The sequence below is a fragment of the Heptranchias perlo genome, unplaced genomic scaffold (genome assembly GCF_035084215.1).
Source record: "Heptranchias perlo isolate sHepPer1 unplaced genomic scaffold, sHepPer1.hap1 HAP1_SCAFFOLD_562, whole genome shotgun sequence".
Lineage (NCBI taxonomy): Eukaryota > Metazoa > Chordata > Chondrichthyes > Hexanchiformes > Hexanchidae > Heptranchias > Heptranchias perlo.
This window is the reverse complement of record NW_027139584.1, coordinates 96269-114227: the sequence shown is the minus strand read 5'-3', so window position 1 is coordinate 114227 and position 17959 is coordinate 96269. Positions and strand designations below refer to the sequence as shown.

Below are 17959 nucleotides of genomic sequence, written 5' to 3'. Positions count from 1 at the left end.
AAGGTCCCACATAATAGACTGTTAGCAAAGATAGAAGCCCATGGAATCGAGGGAAAAGTACGGACTTGGTTAGGAAGTTGGCTGAGCGAAAGGCGACAGAGAGTAGGGAGAATGGGTAGGTGCTCACATTGGCAGGATGTGACTAGTGGAGTCCCGCAGGGATCTGTCTTGGGGCCTCAATTATTCACAATATTTTTTAACGACTCAGATGAAGGCATAGAAAGTCTCACATCCAAGTTTGCCAATCACACGACGATTGGTGGCATTGTAAGCAGTGTAGATGAAAACATAAAATTACAAAGTGATATTGATAGATAAGGTGAATGGGCAAAACTGTGGCAACTCATGGACCAGCATATTCCTCACTCTACCATTACCAACAAGCCAGGGGATCAACCCTGGTTCAATGAGGAGTGTAGAAGAGCATGCCAGGAGCAGCACCAGGCGTACCTAAAAATGAGGTGCCAACCTGGTGAAGCTACAACTCAGGACTACATGCGTGCTAAACAGTGGAAGCAACATGCTATAGACAGATTTAAGCGATTCCACAACCAACGGATCAGATCAAAGCTCTGCAGTCCTGCCACATCCAGTCGTGAATGGTGGTGGACAATTAAACAACTAACGGGAGGAGGAAGCTCTGCAAAAATCCCCATCCTCAATGATGGCGGAGTCCAGCACATGAGTGCAAAAGACAAGGCTGAAGCGTTTGCAACCATCTTCAGCCAGAAGTGCCGAGTGGATGATCCATCTCGGCCTCCTCCCGATATCCCCACCATCACAGAAGCCAGTCTTCGGCCAATTCGATTCACTCCACGTGATATCAAGAAACGGCTGAGTGCACTGGATACAGCAAAGGCTATGGGCCCTGACAACATCGCAGCTGTAGTGCTGAAGACTTGTGCTCCAGAACTAGCTGCGCCTCTTGACAAGCTGTTCCAGTACAGCTACAACACTGGCATCTACCCGACAATGTGGAAAATTGCCCAGGTATGTCCTGTCCACAAAAAGCAGGACAAATCCAATCCGGCCAATTACCGCCCCATCAGTCACCTCTCAATCATCAGCAAAGTGATGGAAGGTGTCGTCGACAGTGCTATCAAGCGGCACTTACTCACCAATAACCTGCTCACCGATGCTCAGTTTGGGTTCCGCCAGGACCACTCGGCTCCAGACCTCATTACAGCCTTGGTCCAAACATGGACAAAAGAGCTGAATTCCAGAGGTGAGGTGAGAGTGACTGCCCTCGACATCAAGGCAGCATTTGACCGAGTGTGGCACCAAGGAGCCCGAGTAAAATTGAAGTCAATGGGAATCAGGGGGAAAACTGTCCAGTGGCTGGAGTCATACCTAGCACAATGGAAGATGGTAGTGGTTGTTGGAAGCCAATCATCTCAGCCCCAGGACATTGCTGCAGGAGTTCCTCAGGGCAGTGTCCTAGGCCCAACCATCTTCAGCTGCTTCATCAATGACCTTCCCTCCATCATAAGGTCAGAAATGGGGATGTTTGCTGATGACTGCATAGTGTTCAGTTCCATTCGCAACCCCTCAAATAATGAAGCAGTCCGAGCCCGCATGCAGCAAGACCTGGACAACATCCAGGCTTGGGCTCATAAGTGGCAAGTAACATTCGCGCCAGATAAGTGCCAGGCATTGACCATCTCCAACAAGAGAGAGTCTAACCACCTCCCCTTGACATTCAACGGCATTACCATCGCCGAATCCCCCACCATCAACATCCTGGGGGTCACCATCGACCAGAAACTTAACTGGACCAGCCATATAAATACTGTGGCTACAAGAGCAGGTCAGAGGCTGGGTATTCTGCGGCAAGTGACTCACCTCCTGACTCCCCAAAGCCTTTCCACCATCTACAAGGCACAAGTCAGGAGTGTGTTGGAATACTCTCCACTTGCTTGGATGAGTGCAGCTCCAACAACACTCAAGAAGCTCGACACCATCCAGGACAAAGCAGCCCGCTTGATTGGCACCCCATCCACCACCCTAAACATTCACTCCCTTCACCACTGGCGCACTGTGGCTGCAGTGTGGACCATGCACAGGATGCACTGCAGCAACTCGCCAAGGCTTCTTCGACAGCACCTCCCAAACCTGCGACCCCTACCACCTAGAAGGACAAGAGCAGCAGGTACATGGGAACAACACTACCTGCACGTTCCCCTCCAAGTCACACACCATCCCAACTTGGAAATATATCGCCGTTCCTTCATCTTCGCTGGGTCAAAATCCTGGAACTCCCTTCCTAATAGCACTGTGGGAGAACCGTCACCACACGGACTGCAGCGGTTCAAGAAGGCGGCTCACCACCACCTTCTCAAGGGCAAATAGGGATGGACAATAAATGCCGGCCTCGCCAGCGACGCCCACATCCCGTGAACGAATAAAAAAAAACACCAGCCGGCAATACATTCCAGATGCTCAGTACTCTCCGGGAAAAGAAGAAGCTCCCAACATCCAGACTATTCTTCCCTCTTTGTGGTCGGAACGCCGGTCCGCTGCTTCCCCCCAATCTGTGAAACTGGAAATAATCGATCACTGGGCAAGCTGTTCAACCATGAGATGGGAGCCATTGAAACACCGTGGGCGCTCTCCCATTGAATTATATTCTGTGCGGAGCGTTCGGTTTTTCGCGAGGTGAAGAAACTCTTGTCTCTCCTTGTGTGTAAATGTGAGGCGAGTCTCAGATGATATTCTCACAGTTGAATCCAAAATTTAATTTGTTTGGAGATGCCGGGGATTGAACCCGGGACCTCATACATGCAAAGCATGCGCTCTTCAACTGAGCTACATCCCCACGCGTCAAAAGGTACCTGAGAAATAAACAAGCAGACACTTTCGAAGTGAAGCCGTGAGCTTTCTGCTCCGTCTCTCCACGACATCGAGATGCCCAGCGGTCCCGCGTGTTCACAATGTTCAACCTCTGCTTCAGTTCACGGGGTTTCTGCTCCTCTTTACTTTGAACTTTCCAAAAAAAAGTCTGCGGAAATAAAAAAAACCCAATCGCTAATGGTCAGTGACAAGGCTGAAATCCAACCTCTGAATCATAAAGTGAGATGGAAGAATGACAGAGCGTCAAACAGGAACAAGAGCTGGGACTGCTCGCTCGATATTGCACCGTCACACATTCCCCTCAGTCGGCGGCTGCTTTGAGTTGAGCTGTTGAGGGGACCGAGAGATGAAGTCCCGCTCCGGGACAATTTAATGCTTGTGGAGCCTCAGAAGTTGGAACTCGCTGAGCTCAAAAAGCGTCATTCAACTTTCGGTCGGTCATTCTGGTGAAAAGGTACAGAGAGTTGAACCCAGGACCTCAACACACACAAAACATGCGCTCTATCACTGAACTAAATCCCCAAATAACACAAACCGCGAACCAAGGAAAGAAGAACTGATTGTCCTCAGTTTATGAGGCCACCCGTGGTGGATGTGCACTCCGCTCACTGCATTTTACTGGAGAAATAATCAATTCATATTATGTAACTATCCTCCACTCACTGCATTTTACTGGAGAAATAATCAATTTATATTATGTAACTATCCTCCACTCACTGCATTTTACTGGAGAAATAATCAATTTATATTATGTAACTATCCCCCACTCACTGCATTTTAAAGAAGAAATAATCAATTTATATTATGTAACTATCCTCCACTCACTGCATTTTAAAGAAGAAATAATCAATTTATATTATGTAACTATCCTCCACTCACTGCATTTACAGAAGAAATAATCAATTTATATTATGTAACTATCCCCCACTCTGCATTTTAATGAAGAAATAATTAATTTGTTTTATGTAACTATCCCCCACTCTGCATTTTACTGGAGAAATAATCAATTTATATTATGTAACTATCCTCCACTCACTGCATTTTACTGGAGAAATAATCAATTTATATTGTGTAACTATCCTCCACTCACTGCATTTTAATGAAGAAATAATCAATTTATATTATGTAACTATCCCCCACTCTGCATTTTACTGGAGAAATAATCAATTTATATTATGTAACTATCCCCCACTCACTGCATTTTACTGGAAAAATATTCAATTTATATTATGTAACTATCCCCCACTCACTGCATTTTACTGGTGAAATAATCAATTTATATTATGTAACTATCCCCCACTCACTGCATTTTAATGGAGAAATAATCAATTTATATTATGTAACTATCCCCCACCAGGTTTCAGCTGTTGTCAGAAATAGTCTCTTCGTGGTCGCCAATTGTAGGATTTAAACCACTGTTTTCAGGATTATAATCTAATCCAATCTAAGGACTGGTTCCTGACAACAACAAGATCACCACTGGTACTGGTATTACGGTTAAAGGCAAAACCGATTTATTAATCACATCACAATTAGAGTAAAAAGGTGATACTTAACAAAGAGAAATAGTGAGTGTTCCTTGAAACCTCGGAAGTGTCCCTCCAAGTGACTACGGTGCGGTCTCTCTCTCTCTCTCTATCCCTCCAAGTGACTACGGTGCGGTCTCTCTCTCTCTCTCTATCCCTCCAAGTGACTACGGTGCGGTCTCTCTCTCTCTCTGTGTCCCTCCAAGTGACGACAGTGCGGTCTCTCTCTCTCTCTCTCTCTATCTCTCCAAGTGACTACGGTGCGGTCTCTCTCTCTCTCTCTCTCTATCCCTCCAAGTGACAACGGTGCGGTCTCTCTCTCTCTCTCTATCCCTCCAAGTGACTACGGTGCGGTCTCTCTCTCTCTCTCTATCCCTCCAAGTGACTACGGTGCGGTCTCTCTCTCTCTCTCTCTCTCTATCCCTCCAAGTGACAACGGTGCGGTCTCTCTCTCTCTCTCTCTCTCTATCCCTCCAAGTGACTACGGTGCGGTCTCTCTCTCTCTCTCTCTCTATCCCTCCAAGTGACTACGGTGCGGTCTCTCTCTCTCTCTCTTGCTGTGTTCTGTTGACTGAAAAGTTTTCTTCTTCCTTGCCAGAATCTTGTGCGCCTTCCTCAGCTTTTGAGGTCTCTCCTTATTCCCTTTTTCAGTTTATGAGCAGTTCACTCTCACATCCACATCTCTCAGCCTGACCATTATTCATGTCTCTCAACCTTCAGAAGTTACATTCTGAGCATAACTCCTGGTCCCATCCGTGCCTTGTTGTTACAGACTTAACAGAACCTTATTTAGAGTTTACATTGCCTGCCTTCACAGAACCGTTTGTATAAACAGACTTCTACTCACTGGCTTGTGGAGGCTCGAGATAGAGAGGCCTGAGCCTGAGTGACTCCTTCATTTCATGAACCTTCAGTCCCTTTATCTGCATGTCTTTTAGACATTATGCTATTACAGCACATTCCTCCCTTAGGTCTGTTAATTCCCACTTTACTGTTGTCAGCATCCTTTTAGTTTTAACTGCAAACTTGACTATAATAACCATCATGCATCCTTCTCGGCCCACCAGCACTTTCTTATTGAATACACGTTACATGGTTCATTCTATATTAATACACAGTACAGTTTACATTTATAGATACATAGATTCACAGTACATTTTGTTCTACTTCTACTATTGATTATAATTATACTAAATTCTATCTGTTAATGGGTTAATCCTTACACGTTGTTCTTCCGAACACTAAACACCATAGTTCAGTCCTGGATGTGATTAACTGCAGAATCCAACCCCTGCAGTCACTTGTGAACTCGCTGGTGTCTCAGCACATGTGATGACTGAGTGAATCCCTTCCCACACACGGAGTAGGTGAACAGTCTCTCCACAATGGGCGCGAGTTGATGTGTCAGCAGTTCATTTCTGCTTTTAAAGCTCTTCTCAAAGTTACTGCATTAAAAGGTCACTCAATAGTGTGAACAAGTTGATATCTCAGAAGGTGGGATGAATTCGTGAATCCCTTCCCACACACGGAGCAGGTGAACAGTCTCTCCCCAGTGTCAGTGTGATGGTGTTTCAGATCATTTGTTTTAAAGCCCTTCTCACAGTCAGAACATTTCAGAGGTCTCTTATCAGAGTGAACTCGCTGGTGTCTCAGCAGGTGTGATGACCGAGTAAATCTCTTCTCACACAGGGAGCAGGTGAACGGCCTCTCCCTGGCGTGAGTGTGTCGATGTCTTCACAATTTGTATCTGTATTTAGAGCTCTTCGTGCAGTCAGAACATTAAAAAGGTCTCTCCCCAGTGTGAACAAGTTGGTGTGTCAGCAGTTTGGATGAAATAGTGAATCCCTTCCCTCACACGGAGCAGGTGAGCGGCCTCTCCCCAGTGTGAGTGCGTTGGTGTGTCAGCAGATTCCTTTTGCTTTTAAACCTCTTCTCACAGTCAGAACATTTAAAAGGTCTCTCATCGGAGTGAACTCGCTGGTGTCTCAGCAGGGTGGAAGAATGAGTGAATTTCTTCCCACACACGGAGCAGGAGAACGGCCTCTCCCCAGTGTGAACTCGCTGGTGTATCAGCAGGTGGGATGACTGAGTGAATCTCTTCTTACACACAGAGCAGGAGAATGGTCTCTCCCCAGTGTGAGTGCGTTGGTGTTGCAGCAGATTAATTTTGCTTTTAAAGCTCCTCTCAAAGTCAGAACATTTAAAAGGTCTCTCATCGGAGTAAACTCGCTGGTGTGTCAGCAGGTGTGATGACCAAGTGAATCTCTTCCCACACACGGAGCAGGTGAACGGCCTCTCCCCAGTGTGATTGTGTCGATGAATTTCCAGCTCTGAAGGGTAATTGAATCCCTTCCCACAGTCCCCACATTTCCACGGTTTCTCCATGGTCTGGGTGTCCTTGTGTCTCTCCAGGTTGGACGATCAGTTGAAGCCTCATCCACACACAGAACACGTGTACGGTTTCTCCCCGCTGTGAATGGTGTGATGTTTTTTCTGGCTGTGTAACTGGTTAAAGCTCTTTCCACAGTCAGTGCACTGGAACACTCTCACTCGGGTGTGTGTGTCTCGGTGATTTTCCACTCACACTGATGTTTGAAATCTTCTCCCACAGATAGAACAGACAAACATTTCTCCTTCCACATTCAAAGGCCGATGATATTCAGGTCCTGATGAATCGAGTGACTCTGTCAGATCTTGGCGTGCAGTTTGGTTTGAGTTTCCCTCTGCAAATCCTCCCCTTCTAATACCCTATAAAGGAGTTTATAAAAGTCATCACTGTAAGTACAGGATAGAAATTCAGAACAGACAATTCTAGTTTCTACAAAACATTCTTTCCTCTCTTGTGCCTCAAAGCTGTAAATCCCCGTCCCACACACTCTCCCTCCTCCGTGTGCTGAAATCCAAACTCATCGCATCATCTTTCAGTGGCCCGAAACCATGAGTGTGAGAGAGTGAGTGAGTGTGAGAGAGTGAATGTGAGAGAGTGAGTGTGAGAGAGTGAGAGTGAGAGAGTTAATGTGAGTGAGTGTGAGAGAGTGAGTGTGAGAGAGTGAATGTGAGAGTGAATGTGAATGAGTGTGAGAGAGTGAGTGTGAGAGAGTGAATGTGAGTGAGTGTGAGAGAGTGAGTGTGAGAGAGTGAATGTGAGTGAATGTGAGTGAGTGTGAGAGAGTGAATGTGAGAAAGTGAATGTGAGAGAGTGAATGTGAGAGAGTGAATGTGAGAGAGTGAGTGTGAGAGAGTGAGTGTGAGAGAGTGAATGTGAGTACAGCAGTGGACTCGGAGTGGAGAATGAAGTGGGGCAGGTGGAGCATGTTTCAGTGGGGCAGCAGTGATCATAATCTCATTAGGTTTAGAACAGTTATGGAAAAGGACAAGGGACAGTCAAATGTGAAAATACTTAACTGGAGGAGGGCAAATTTCAGTGAGTTTTAAAGGGATCTTGTCCAGGTGGATTGGAATCAAAAATTGGCAGGCAGAACAGTAATTGAACAGTGGGAGGCCTTCAAGGAGGAGTGGGTTTGGGTACAGAGCAGACAGATTCCCACGAGGAGGAAAGGAATGGCATCCAAAGCTCGAGCTCCCTGGATGACTGAAGATATAGAGATCACCATTTCTACTTCATTTACAGACGCTCCCTGACCGATCACCATTTCTCCTTCATTTACAGACGCTCCCTGACCGATCACCATTTCTCCTTCATTTATAGACGTTTCCTCACTGATCACCATTTCTCCTTAATTTACAGACATTCCCTGACCAATCACATATCTCCTTCATTTACAGATGCTCCCTGACCGATCACCATGTCTCCTGCATTGACAAAAGCTCCCTGACTGATCACCATTGTCCATTAATTTGCAGACGCTCCCTGACCGATCACAATTTCTCCTTCATTTACAGACGCTCCCTGACTGATCACCATTTCTCCTTCATTTACAGACGCTCCCTGACCGATCCCCATTTCCCCTTCATTTACAGACGCTCCCTGACCGATTACCATTTCTCCTTCATTTACGGATGCTCCCTGACCGATCACCATTTCTCCTTCATTTACAGATGCTCCCTGACCGATCACTATTTCTCCTTCATTTACAGACGCTCCCTGACCGATCACCATTTCCCATTCATTTACAGACGCTCCCTGACCGATCACCATTTCTCCTTCATTTACAGACGCTCCCTGACCGATCACTATTTCTCCTTCATTTACAGACGCTCCCTGACCGATCACCATTTCCCATTCATTTACAGACGCTCCCTGACCGATCACCATTTCTCCTTCATTTACAGACGCTCCCTGACCGATCCCCATTTCCCCTTCATTTCCCGGCGGGTAGTGAGGGGGGGATAATGTTCACTGTTTTATATTCGGGTCTGGGGCCGCACTCGGGGTTTGTAAAGCCTGAGCCTGGGCCTGAGCCCGGACCCGGGCCCCGGGGTTTATTGAGCCTCTTGCTCCGATCCTCTGACCTGCACCGAACGCGCTCCTCCCGCAGCCTCGACTGGCCGCGCATGCTCAGGACACACTGCCCGGTGATGAGGCACTACTGCGCCTGCGCACTGGGCTCCACTGATTCAGATAGGGCACAATCTGTACCGCGCTGCATGCTGGATGATGCAGCCGCCATTGATGGTCTTAACATCAGGCCGAAAAGCAAAGACATTGGAAGCAGGGAGAGCGCATTTGGACCAAGGATAATAAAATAAATTGAAACCCCAGCGCTTCGAGCCATTAAAACCGGCACAAATACACAGCATAGAAGCTCCCCCCCCAAAAAAATTTCAGTGACTTTTATTAATTTCGTTTTATTAACTGTTGCAACTGAAGGGTTCAATTAATGTTTATTTTCCAAATGCACCTCGGGACCGCCAGCCTCACCATTAATCCCGCCCTGGCGATTAAGGAGAGTTCCGGACCAATAGGAGGAGCGGAAATTTATAGGCATTTCACATAACTCGTGGGGTGTTTCAGGGATCAGTACTGTGGCCTCAATTATTTACAATGTATATCAATGACTTGGATGAAGGAACAGACTGTCTTGTGGCCAGATTTGCTGATGATACAAAGATAGATGGAATAGCAAGTTGCAATGAGGACACAACGTGTCTGCGAAGGGATGTTGCCTGGTTAAGGGAGTTGTGCCACTGAATGGGCGGGTCTAAGCCCAGATATCCGTCATTGTCTGAAGCATCATTTTTTAAAATTAATTTATCTTAAGCTCCAGGAGAAAACTCGACCTTTCTGTTGTGGCTTGAAACAGATGAAACCAGATGAGGTGGAGCAAACATTTCCACATTTGTTAGAAAAACACATTAATTAAGAACAGCCATTTGAGATAACTCGAGGATACTGATAAAGGGAATGTCGTGGATATTGTGTTGATGGATTGTAAAAAGGTATTTGATAAGGTGCCGGACAGGAGGCTTGTTGATAAAATTAATACCCACGGTATTAAAATGAATGAGGCAGTGTGGATAGGAAGTTGTGTAAAGGGCAGAAAACAGAGAGTCGTGGTTAATGGATGTTCTTCAGACTGGAGGGATGTAAACAGTGGTGTCCCCCAGGGTCAGTGTTGGGACCATTGCTCTTCTCAATATAGAGAATGATCTGAGCTTGGGTATGTGGGACACAAGGTGAAAATCTCTGGATGACGCCAACATTGGCAGCGTGGGGAATTGGGAAGAGTAGTGTCAGTGACTTCATTGTGACGTCCACAGGTTCGTAAACAGGCAGGTGAAATTTAATGCAGAGAAATGTGACGTGATACATTTTGAGAGGAAGAAAAATGAGATGAAATGTACACTAAATGGTCAAAGTTTAAAATTAGAGGAGCAGAGAGACTTAGGGATGGAAGGTTCTAACTAATGCATTGTCTTATTAATGAACAAGTCTGAGAGTCAGCAACTTTAATACCTCATTAAGAAATATATGAGCAAATTCTCTTTCCTGTACTGTACCAGAGTAAACATGTGGACGAGATGATCCCTCTGGATGGAACCTCAGGCACCCTGAGCTTGATCTCCGGTTTCTCCAGTCCTGACTGCCCCTTACATCAGTATCCCCTCACTTTTATACACTGTTGTGATCCATCTCTGTCACTGAAGCTGGAACTTCCCCAGTCTGTGGTTTACAAGGACACATTGCTTGGTTCCCAGCAGTTATTGAGCTTCAGTAGCGTTCTCATGATCACTGAACTACCCTGCTTACTGTTAATTAGACTCATAGAATCAAATAAATTTATGGCACAGAAAGAGGCCATTCGGCCCATCGCGTCTGTGCCGGCCGAAAAAGGGCTATCCAGCTTAATCCCACTTTCCAGCTCTTGGCCCATAGCCTTGTAGCTTCCGGCACTTCAAGTATTCTTAAAATGCGATGAGGGTGACTGCCTCAACCACCCTTTCAGGCAGTCAGTTCCAGACCCCCACAACCCTTGGGTGAAATAATTTCTCCTCAGTTCCCCATTAAACCTTCTACTAATCACTTTAAATCTATGCCCCTGGTTATTAAGCTCTCTGCTAAGAGAAGTGGGTCCTTCCAATCCACGCTATCTGGGACCCTCATAATTTTGTTCACCTCAATTAAATCTGCCTTCAGTCTCCTCTGTTCCAAAGAAAACAACCCCAGCCTATCCAATCTTTCCTCATAGCTAAAGTTCTACAGTCCAGGCAACATCCTTGTAAATCTTTCTTGCCTTGTGTATAAAATGTCTGCTATTTGAAAGTCGTGACATTGATCAAAGTCAGTGTTACATTTTCTTGCCATTTGTGTCAAGATTTGGAAAAGATCTGCTGCCTGATACTTGAAATGTTGCCGACCTTTAACTGTAGCTCACAGTGTCTGAACAGTCACTTTTATCATCAGCCTTTTATGTATTTCCTGGTGCTCCATCTCCTGAACAACACTAGCTGATCACAGCATCGTTTCAATTAAATTGAATTCCACTGTGAAAAAATGCATAATTTCAAAGCTAAGCAACGTGTGCAGGATTGGAAGGAGAATGCGAGAGGAGATAATTGGCTTGGATCAGTGATCTCTTGAGCATTAAGACATTCATTATCTGAAAGAAGCACGGAGATGAGATTTCTGTCCATGTTTATCAGTATAGAAAAGAAGCAGTGAGTTGAGATACTTTTGTCCATTCATCCTGCCATCGACAAAATCCTTCGCCTCTCAATGCCCAGCATCTTTCTTTCCAACTCCTTGCTCTGCAGGGAAGTCTTGGTTTCATTAATTCTCCATGTTCGCAGCAAACATTTAATTCACCTGGCAGATCTGGCCATGGCTTCTAGTCATAAGTCATCCCATCGTGTTGACACCATGTTTGCAACTCAAGATAAGCTGTTTTATGTTCATGGAATTCATTCGAGTCAGTTTTCTAGATCAATATGTCGAGGAATCTACAAGGGAACAGGCTATTTTAGATCTAGTATTGTGTAATGAAACAGGGTTAATTGGTAATCTTATAGTAGATGATCCTCTGGGGAAGAATGATCATAATATTGTAGAATTTGAAATTGAGTTTGAGAGTGATGTCGTTAAGTCCGAAACTCGGGTCTCAAATTTAAACAAAACCAATAACGTAGTTATGAGGGGTGAGTTCGCTCAGGTAGTTTGGGAAATGAGATTAAAAATATGATAATTGATAAGCAATGGTGAACATTTAAAGAAATAATTTAGAATTCCTCAACAAAATTACATTCTCTTGAGGATTAAAAGCTCCACCGGAAAAGTGGTCCAACCTTGGTTAACTGAAGAAATTACTGATAGTATTCGGTTAAAAGAGTCTTATAATGTTGTCAAAAAGAATAGTAAGCCTGAGGATTAGGAGAGTTTGAGAAATCAGCAAAGGATGACCAAGAAATTGCTAAAATGGGAGAAAATAGAACCAGCAAGAAATATAAAAATGGATTGTAAGAGCTTCTACAAGTGTGTATAAAGGAAGGGATTAGCGAAAGTAAACATGGGTCCATTGGAGACAGAGACAGGAGAATTTATAATGGAGAATAAGGAAATGGCAGAGACGTTTAACAAGTATTTTGTATCTGTCTTCACAGTAGAAGACACAAAAATCATACCAGAAGGATTGGGGAACCAAGGTTCTAATGAGAGTGAGGAACCGAAAGCAATTAAGATTCGTAAAGAAAAAGTACTGGAGGAATTAATGGGGCTAAAAGCTGACAAATTCTTTGGACCTGATGGCCGACATCCTAGGGTTTAAAAAGAGGTGGCTGCAGAGACAGTGGATGCATTGGTGTTATCTTCCAGAGTTCCCATGATTCTAGAAAGGTCCCCATGGATTGGAAGGTACCAAATGTAACCCTGCTATTCAAGAAAGAGGGAGAGAGAAAACAGGGAACTACAGGCCCTTTAGCCTGACAATAGTAGGAGGGAAATTGCGAGAATCTATTACTTGGGACGTGGTAACAGAGCACTTAGAAAATCATAATATGGTTAGGCACATGCAACTCGCTTTTATGAAAGGGAAATCGTGTTTGACAACTCTATTAGAGGTTCTGAGGGTGTAGATAGCAGGGTAGATAAGGGAGAACCAGTGCATCTGGTATATTTGGATTTTCAAAAGGCATTCGATAAGGTGCCACACAAAAGTTTGTTGAACAAGATTAGGGTTCATGGGATTGTGGGTAATATATTAGCATGGATTGGGGATTGGTTGACGGAGAGAAAACAGAAAGTCGGAATAAACAGGTCATTTTGGGGTTGGCAGGTTGTAACTAGTGGGGTGCCGTGAAGATCAGTGCTTGGGCCTCAGATATTTACAATCTATATTAATGACTTAGATGAGGGGACCGACTGTAACGTATCCAAGTTTGCTGATGAGACAAAATTGGTGGGAAAGTAAGCTGTGAGGAGGACGCAAAGATGATGCAAAGTGATACAGACAGGTTAAGTGAGTGGGCGAGAAGTTGGCAAATGAAGTATAAAGTGGGGAAATGTGAGATTATTCACTTTGGTAGGAAGAATAGAAAATAGAATATCTTTTAAAAGGTGAGAGATTACGAAGTGTTGGTATTCAGAGGGATTTGTTTGTCCTTGTACATGGATCACAGAAAGTTAACATGCAGGTGCAGCAAGCAATTAGGAAAGCAAATGGTGTGTTGGCCTTTATTGCGAGGTGGTTGGAGAACAAGGATAAGGAAGTCTTGCTGTAATTATATAGGGCTTTGGTGAGACCGCATCTGGAGTACTGTGTACAGTTTTGATCTCCTTACCTGCGGAACAGTACACTTGCCTTAGAGTGGGTGCAACAAAAGTTCACTAGATTGATTCCTGGGATAAGAGGGTTGTCCTGTGAGGAGAGATTGAGTAGAATGGACCTGATATTCTCTGCAGTTTACAATAATGAGGTGGTCTCATTGAAACATGTAAAATTCTTCGAGGGCTTGACAGGGTAGATGCTGGGATGCTGTTTCCCCTAGCTGGAGAGTCCAGAATTAATGGTTATAATCCCAAGATAAGGGGCCGGCCATTTGGTACAGAGAAGAGGAATAATTTCTTCACTGGGAGGGTTGTGAACCATTGTAATTCTCCACCCCAGAGGGCTGTGGATGCTGAGCCATTGAATTGATTCAAAACTGAGAATGATAGATTTTTGGACACGAAGGAACTCAAGGGATATGGGGGTCGGTCGGGAAAGTGAATTTGAAGTCGAAGATCAGCGATGACCTTATCAAATGGCGGAGCAGGCTCGAGGGACTGAATGGCCAACTCTTGCTTCTTTCGCTGATGTTGGTCCGCTGGAAAAGCAGAACTTGCCAGCTGTTTTAAAACTTTTAGCTTGAACAGGGACTTGAACCCTGGACCCTCAGATCACTACTTGTATTTAAAAGCCTGATGGTCTACCGACTGAGCTATCCAGGCTCGTTGTTTGATTGGCTTCCATCATACAGATTCATGGTGGGACTCTGAATTATCCCTGTCGCTATCGAATTCGGGGGAGTATCTCTTTTATACAATTTTCAGCAACGTGTTGAGGAGAATCCTTGTTTCTGTTGAACATGATGTAAGAAACATGGACAGCGAACTCGTGATTTTACAATTCTTCTTGTTTGTACAAAATGTCTTGTCATTCGTTCGCAGCAATAAAAAAAAACACTTTACCCAATGGCTCAAAAGCTGAACTTGTTCCACACGGGAGCTGGGAAAGGCCTCTCGACATTTCAGCCGATCAACAATTGAAAGCTGAATAATTTCACCCGTTACACCGTGACACCAGGCAGCAGATTTGCCTCCTGAATTTTCCCTACACGACACTTCAAACCGATGAATCTCTGCTTCACAGAAAGAAGAATTGTGTGTTTGGTTCTTTAGATTTAAAGATGTCGTGCCGGCCGCTTTACCATTTCAGCTCTCGCCAATCGCCCCCTCTCCCTCCTGTAAACAAATAAACTCTCACCTGCTATTGCAAGACGGGAGGTCAGAGGAGCCTCAGTGCCCACATGGGGACATGAAGAAGTCGATGTGTTATGGAACCGGTTGTACCTTGAACTCCAGTCAAAATGTTTAGAAGGTTCAACTACTTTAGATGGCGCTGGAGCTCACAACCCCAGCATTTCTCGAGTGTATAATTATTGTAGAAATAACGCGCGCTGACCGATTGCTCCACTGGAGCCGCGCACGGTCTGTGTCCCCAGTGCTCCCATCAAACAGCTTCATCCTCGGTCTCTCAATTATCACTTCCTGATCTTTCCCACACAGAAACCTCCAACCAAGAGGCGATTCGTTAAACATCCGCAGTGACCTTTAAAAGCCGTGGAATCTGAAACAATGCCCCTGAAGATAAGAACATTTAATTATATTGCTATTAACTTAAGGACAATTATTTTCATGCTACTTTGAGGATTTGGGGAAATTGGGAGCTGAAACGAAGAAACTCTCTCTGGGCTGTCGGTGATTGGAGAGATGGGCGTTATTTCATTTGAAAACCGAGACTCGGAACTTCCTGATGGAGAAGTGTGAGAGAAGATTGTGGTTAGTGGCAGTTGCCGGGGAGATCGAGAGGAGAGGGAGAAAAGTCAAAGTCACAGCTGTGACAGCTCAATTGCTCTGCTTATCTGTAATATTTAGAAAGTAATGTACAGTACAGGACAAACCGATTTGGTATCGATTATCAAAAATACTAAAAGTCCCGGGTTCAAAGGCGGATTTGTGAAGAGGGAACTGATTTAACCGCCAGACCGATATCATTCCACATGAATCTGAAGCGTCTTGGGGAAAACGGCAGTGCGAACTGTTCTGTTCGTGTCATGACTTGAAAGACCCTCCAATTACCGACAGTATCTTTGAACGAGTTGTGCAGTAAAACCGCGATCGAAGCCGCTTTGCATTCGTCAAACGTGCAGGTGACGATATTGGGGTTGATAAGGGTCGATTTCAATTATTTGAAATCTCTCCATGTGACCCGAAGATTTACGGCAGAATCGAGTTTTTCCTGTCAGTCCTGAATTGAAGGGAAAGGCGCAACAAGCAGGTCGGAGAAATGGAGAGCAGAAAATGTGGGTGAAACTTGCACGAGTGAAAATCCCTGTATGTTGGAAGACTCAGTCCCCAGTGGTGGAGAGGATTGGGATTTCAAGCTGTCTCACAGCTCACACACACACCATTGGCTCATTTAATCACCTTCAACAACTCGAATACATCAACACTTAATCTTCTATACACAAGGAAATACAAACCTGTTCTCTGCAACTTGTCCGCATAATTTAACCATTTTAGCCCCGGTATCATTCTGGTGAATCTGCGCTGCACCCCCTCCAAGGCCAATATATCCTTCCTGAGGTGCGGTGCCCAGAACTGAATGCAGGACTCGAAATGTGGTCTCAGCAGAGTTTATATAACTGGAACAGAACTTCCACCCCTTTGAATTCCAGCTCCCTTAAGATAAAGGCTAAAGTTCCATTCGCCTTTTGAATTATTTTTTGTAACTGTCCACTGACATTTAGTGATTTTGTACTTGGACCCGTAAACATCTTTCCTCCTCCACAGTTCCCAGCTTCTCACCAGTTAGAACATATTCTGATCTATCTTGCTTAGGTCCAAAGTTCACATTTCCCCATATTGAAAGTTTGAACAGACTGGGGCTCTTTACCATAGGAAAGAGAAGACTGAGGGGTGACCTGATGTGGGACTTTAAGATTATGCAAGGGTTTGATAGGTCAGATGTAGATAAGGTGTTTGCAATTTTGGCGGTGAGGACTCCAAAACCTTTTGTTATATTCGTTCGTGGGATGTGGGCGTCGCTGGCGAGGCCGGCATTTATTGCCCATCCTTAATTGCACTGGAGAAGGTGGTGCTGAGCCGCCTTATTGAACCGCTGCAGTCCGTGTGGTGAAGGTTCTCCCACAGTGCTGTTCGGAAGGGAGTTCCAGGATTTTGACCCAGCGACGATGAAGGAACGGCCGATATATTTCCAAGTTGGGATGGTGTGTGACTTGGAGGGGAACGTGCAGGTGGTGTTGTTCCCATGTGTCTGCTGCTCTTGTCCTTCTAGGTGGTAGAAATCGCGGGTTTGGGAGGTGCTGTCGAAGAAGCCTTGGCGAGTTGCTGCAGTGCATCCTGTGGATGGTACACACTGTGCACCGGAGGTGAAGGGAGTGCATCTTTAGGGTGGTGGACGGGATGCCAATCAAGCGGGCTGCTTTTTCCCTGATGGTGTCGAGCTTCTTGAGTGTCGGTGGAACTGCACTCATCCAGGCAGGTGGAGAGTATTCCATCACACTCCTGACTTGTGCCTTGTAGACGTCGGAAAGGCTTTGGGGAGTCAGGAGGTGAGTCACTCGCCGCAGAATACCCAGCCTCTGACCTGCTCTCGTAGCCACAGTATTTATATGGCTGGTCCAGTTCAGTTTCTGGTCAATGGTGACCCCCAGTATGTTGATGGTGGGGGATTCGGCGATGGTAATGCCGTTGAATGTCAAGGGAGGTGGTTAGACTCTCTCTTGTTGGAGATGGTCATTGCCTGGCACTTATCTGGCGCGAATGTTGCTTGCCACTTATGAGCCCAAGCCTGGATGTTGTCCAGGTCTTGCTGCATGCGGGCTCGGACTGCTTCATTATCTGAGGGGTTGCGAATGGAACTGAACACTGTGCAGTCATCAGTGAACATCCCCATTTCTGACCTAATGATGGAGGGAAGGTCATTGATGAAGCAGCTGAAGATGGTTGGGCCTAGGACACTGCCCTGAGGAACTCCTGCAGCAATGCCCTGGGGCTGAGATGATTGGCCTCCAACAACCACTACCATCTTCCTTTGTGCTAGGTATGACTCCAGCCACTGGACAGTTTTCCCCCTGATTCCCATTGACTTCAATTTTACTCGGGATCCTTGGTGCCACACTCGGTCAAATGCTGCCTTGATGTCAAGGGCAGTCACTCTCACCTCACCTGTGGAATTCAGCTCTTTTGTCCATGTTTGGACCAAGGCTGTAATGATGTCTGGAGCCGAGTGGTCCTGGCGGAACCCAAAGTGAGCATCGGTGAGCAGGTTATTGGTGAGTAAGTGCCGCTTGATAGCACTGTCGACGGCACCTTCCATCACTTTGCTGATGATTGAGAGCAGACT

The 17959-nt window shown here is 45.5% G+C and overlaps 2 non-coding genes across 2 annotated transcripts; both read right to left on the bottom strand.

The window, feature by feature from the left end:
- Positions 1-2743: 2743 nt before the first annotated feature.
- On the bottom strand, positions 2744-2815 carry trnaa-ugc (transfer RNA alanine (anticodon UGC)). The gene has a single exon. It is a non-coding gene; the product is annotated as a tRNA-Ala (tRNA).
- Positions 2816-14173: 11358 nt separating this feature from the next.
- Positions 14174-14259, bottom strand: trnak-uuu (transfer RNA lysine (anticodon UUU)). Its single transcript is given in 2 exon segments — positions 14174-14209; positions 14223-14259. It is a non-coding gene; the product is annotated as a tRNA-Lys (tRNA).
- Positions 14260-17959: the final 3700 nt, after the last annotated feature.